This window comes from Silene latifolia, chromosome 9 (genome assembly GCF_048544455.1).
Source record: "Silene latifolia isolate original U9 population chromosome 9, ASM4854445v1, whole genome shotgun sequence".
In the NCBI taxonomy this organism is placed as follows: domain Eukaryota; kingdom Viridiplantae; phylum Streptophyta; class Magnoliopsida; order Caryophyllales; family Caryophyllaceae; genus Silene; species Silene latifolia.
Window position 1 is genome coordinate 138,361,372 of NC_133534.1, and position 5,462 is coordinate 138,366,833.

Below are 5,462 nucleotides of genomic sequence, written 5' to 3' on the forward strand. Positions count from 1 at the left end.
GCTAGGGAAGTCAGGTCGATCTCCACAGGGAGGCAAGATATCTGTAAAAGGTTCGTCTATTCGGTCACAAGTGGGGGTTTGTAAATTTGGTTTTCTAATAAACTAAGTAAGCTTTAAGGGAAGAGAAATAAATAAGAGCAGTAAAGGCAGGAAATAAGAATAAACTATCAATAAAGAGGGGACATGTCGGGATTTGGGTTCACTACGGTAGTTCAGTGACTCAACTGTAAATAACTTAGATAAATTACTATGAGACGGATATGGAAAGGTCCTTCCGGTCCACTTTCTATCCTAGATTTCCACTAACTTAACTTCCGTCCTCGTCAGGGTAGTCTACTCTTTATAGTAGGTCTATTTAGTCCAATATTCCGATCCAGGATTAAATTTAACCAGATTAAAGGGTAACTTAGAAGCATGCACTCAACTAAGTCGGTAAATACAGTTAAATTGCCATGGGGACAGAATCTGACAAATAATTCATCTAACCTATTCACTACATTGTGACATTTCTACCGTAGATCCCCTAATCCCAACATGAAATAAATTAGCTACTCATATTATTGTTGTTGTCAATATCGAATATAATGAAATAACTAATAAATAAGATGATAAAACAATAATAAATGTGCATAAACTAATTAGGGCAGAAATTAAAGAGAACAAAACAAGAGAATTGAAGCAAATGAATGAAAGATTAAGATTAAGGAAGAGGAAGAGATTACAATCGCCGCGAGAATTCCGGCGTAAAGAACACAAGATCCAAGCTAAATAACCCCAAAAGCAAAAGTTACAGTGAAGGGAGAAAAGCAGCGTTCAAGAGTAGTGTAAAAATGCTAGATGAAAAGATAGATCCTAATGACCTAATTATTATGCGTTTAAATAGAAATTAGCGAAGTCCATTAACTAAAATAAGTAACACGGACTAATTAAGGCCCGTGAGATACCAAACCACTCGATCGAGCAGTTTGAAACAGCTCGATCGAGTACTTCTTCAAGCAATCCACTCGATCGAGTAGAAATACTGCTCGATCGAGTAACCTCTATTTCCAGCATTGTCGATTGAGTAAAATAGACTGCTCGATCGACCACCTCAGCCAATAAAACCACTCGATCGACCAATAAAAGGGCTCGATCGAGTATTCTTCCTCTGAAATAGCTCTAGCTCGTAGCCGACTGCTTCATAGACCGTTCCTTCACGCATCCCAATGCAATATCTCGTTCTGAAAATCCCGTCTCCTCAAAATGCATGCAAAATAGGACGAAAATGGTATGATTCCATTACTTTTACGTTCATTCCTAAAACATAGACAAAACGAACCAAAATAGCCAATTCGGGGTAAAATGCAATATAAACAGTACAAAAGTACATGGAAATACGTGCAAAAATAGACTAAAAAGACTATACAAAATGCACGTATCAAACCTCCCCAAACCGAACCTTTACTCGTCCTCGAGTAAACTAAAATGCAACTAATGGAAGGAAAATGAAAACTCAAAGCTAGCTTAACTTGTCTACTTGAACCAATTTAATGCACCAAAAATCAACAGTTACAGCTAAGCAGTCAATACGCAAACGAGTTATGAGTTGTTCAGAAATAAAGCCGACCTATCGACCTTGCAAGACCAACAAAATCGGACTCTCACGTGGTCACTCTTCTCTCATGAAGCAAAGGGTGAATTAAATATGTAGAAGAGAGGAAGAGAAACAGTCACTCACCTAACTGTGACCTACATAGCATGCATGCAACAAAAATGAAAGACGATTCAAGTACTAATGCACACATTCCAACTGACAATGTCCGTCACAGCCGAGGGCTTACAAATGATATGGGAATAGTGAGGTTTAGGTGAGAAAAGGCAAAACAAGTTATGGAAATGTGGAGGTAAAAGCGCCAAGCTAGTTCCTAAACAGGACCATATAAGACCGTCTGAATCTCAACTGACTGAAAAATAAAGCTCAAGTGCCCTTCATTTGGCACACAACTCACCATCCAATTACACTATCTCCTCAAAAATATATGAATAAGAACGGAGGAGTGAGACGGTCACAAACTTCCCTTTTTTAATACCGTCTTAATGAATCAACTGATACAAATCAAATATTTTTCAACTTTTTCTTCTTTTTTCTGACTTACGTGAATCATTCATTTTTTCATTTTTTTTCTTTTTTCTTTCTTTCTTCTTTTTTTCATTCTCATATTCCTTTTCTTCATCCTCCACCAACTCCAATAATATACACACAGGCCAAACCGCAAACGGAAAATCATACCGCAGGCTCAGTTTTGGATGTAGCTAATGGGTCAAAAAGGCTAAATTTCGCTTAAGTGGAGCTAAATGGGTGAAAAATGTAAGAAAAGGGAAAAATTTGCAAGCTCCTCCCTGCATGTGACACCGACCACAAACCCGAATGTATGCATTTGACAAGAAATCGAATGTCATAAATGTGCAAAAATAATGAACATGTTATGCAAGGAGTACTACTCTCAATTCCTAATGAACTGGTCATGAATGTCACCAGTTATAAGGCTCTAAATCTCATAAATTGTAAGTAGGTTGCCAATTTATCAGGTCAAGTCAAAACGGTCAGCTATATTTGAACAAAAACTCGTAGATTATGCGTATGACAAAGCTAATAACCGTCAATGAAAGTGCAAGGCTCAAGTAAAATGACAAGTTAAAGTGCAATATCATCACGAAAATCAACCATTCTGTAGATACCTCATTTCTGCACCTCCCGCAAACCACCCGGTGATGATTGGGCCGCATGTTTGGTACGCGGAATGATTTGTGACAATTCGTAAGATTATCGTCAAGTGATTGCTCAAATATTAATGTTTACCTCTTAGTTGTCATCTACGTCCCGATACGGTCGTTTTGACAGTAATTAGAGTATATTCGGAGTTCGGGCCTAAAACCGTCTCCATTTCCTGACAACCGTTAAATCCCGAGTCAGAATGTTCTGGAATGTTCCGGATATTTCTATTCCATATTTCATAAATTTTATCTTTTAGTAAACAATTTCATGTAATATTCACATAAGATGTTAAGGAAAACCGAATTATTTCCGTCCTACCATAACTTAAACACGGAAATCTTTCTTCCGCAGGAGGAAACCCCTTGGGAACAGACGCAGCAGGTGCTGCGCCTCTTCCAAGAGACACAGTGGCTGCTGCGCCTCTTCCCATGCCCTTTTCTGCGTATTTCTCGTATGTTTTTCATATCTTTCCGAGATTCACTTCCAAAGAGTCTCCGAAACCCTAATTCCTCCACGTGATTAGTATAAATAGGAGCCTTCGCTCCTCATATTTCACATGCGAGTGTCCGCCCTTCTCTTCTCCCTTTGCATTCTAGACCTTTGTTCTTACTTTTTGGCGTCTACGTGCTTGAACATTCGACCACGTAAGCTCGGATCTTTCTGAGTACCAGCCTCGTTTGCATGACCGACCAATTTGACCAACTCCACATCAATCAACATAATTAATCTAATTGTTTTCCTCTTACGAGGGCACTTTCATATTTGCATTATAGTTCGAGTCGAGCATCGCTAATCGATATCTTAGTCCTTCTCGTTTCGTCAAACATGTAAGTCTGAGGGTGTAAATCTCTCTTTTATTTATTGTTATTTATATTTTTGTATCATCTATTGTAAGATTTATGTCGAAAACACCTTGTTAAAACCGATTTCTAAAACCGTGCTTTAAAACCCTTTTTACGGATTTCCAGAAGACAGACCGTTGAGAAAGGACGCAGCAACTGCTGCGCCTCTTCGAAGGAGCGCAGTACTTGCTGCGTCTCTTCGTGAGGCTGCCGCAGTTCCTGCTTCCTTTCTTCTTCCTTCGTCCTCTGTAATTCGTCTCCTTTATTTATTTTTCGTCCTGTTCTTTAATTCTTTGGTACAATAACGTAATCATCTCACATGTATTATTTATCATTCTTTAACGCATATAATTTATCATTAAATCCGACTTAAATCCTAATACGTGCCTAATGTATAGTTTTTTTAGCCTATTTCAGCACGTATTTCTATGCATTTTCATATTGTTTTTATGATATTTTGCCCCGAATTGGCTACTTTGGTTCGTTTTCTCCATTTTGTAGAAATGAACGCGAAAGTAGTGGAATCGTACCCTTTTTCGTCCTTTTTGCATGCATTTAGAGGAGACGGGATTGTTCCAGAGTGAGATACTGCATTTGGAAGCGTCGCGGCACGCATTACGAGGCACTTAGACGCGGACATGAGCTGAAATGGAGATATAGTTACTCGATCGAGCAGTTTACTACTCGATCGAGTGGTTTTTGCTCCCTCTGATGATCGATCGAGTGATTTTTCACTCGACCCCTAGCCTGCACAAAGAGCTGTTGCTTGAGCGAGCAACCTTCCAGTCGATCGAGCTGTTTTGGCTGAAGAGTTGGTCGATCGAGTGGTTTCAATCCACTCGATCGAGTAGTTTTGATGGGTTTGGGCTTTAATTAGCCCGCGTGATGTTTTATTTCGCATAAACTTATTTTGTTTGCTATTTAAGCAGGCATTACTAGGTTAATGAGGATTATCTCTGATACTATAAAACTCTCTACTGTTAAACATTATTACGTTACTTTTCCTCCTCTACTGTTACTTTATTTTCGGGGTTGCTTTTACTCGGATTCTGTGTTCTTTACGCCGGATTCGCATTGATTGTAATTCCTTCTCTCCCTTTAATAATAGTTAATCATTTGGTTGCTTTAATTTCTTGTTTGTGTTATTATTTCTTTTGCCCTAATTTTCTTTATTGCAATTTATTGTTTATTTATAATGTTTACTGCTGGAAAGTTAATTGCTGTTAGTTCAATTAAGAATATGAGTAGCTAAACCCCTTCATGTTGGGATTAGGGGATCTGCAGTAGAAATGTGACGATGTAGTGAATGAATTAGATGAATTAATTACGAGACTCTGTCACTATAGCAATTTAACTGTAATTTCCGACCTAGTTGAGTGCACGCTTCTATGTCACCCTTTAATCTGGCTAAAATTAATCCTGGATCGAAAGATTGGACTAAATAGGCCTGCTATAAACAGTAGACTACCCTAATGAGGACGAAAGTTAAGTTAGTGATATTTTAGGATAGAAAGTGGACCGAAAGGACCTTTTAACATCCGTCTCACATCTAGTTCGTCTAAATCATTTACAGCTGAGTCACTGGACTACCGTAGTGAACCGAATTCCCGACATGTCCCTCTCTTCTTGATAGTTTAATCATATTTTATTGTCTTTACTGCTCCTTATTTTATTTCTCTTCCTTTCAAACTTCGTAGTTTAGAACCAAATTTAAACAACCCCCATTTGTTACCGTAGGACTAGGATTAGACAGCTATAATTACTATACCTCCCTGTGGATTCGATACTCGACTGCCTCTACTACATTTTAATTGAGACCGTTAGGTTTTATCTTTGATAGGGTTGCGATAGCCGTGTCAAGTTTT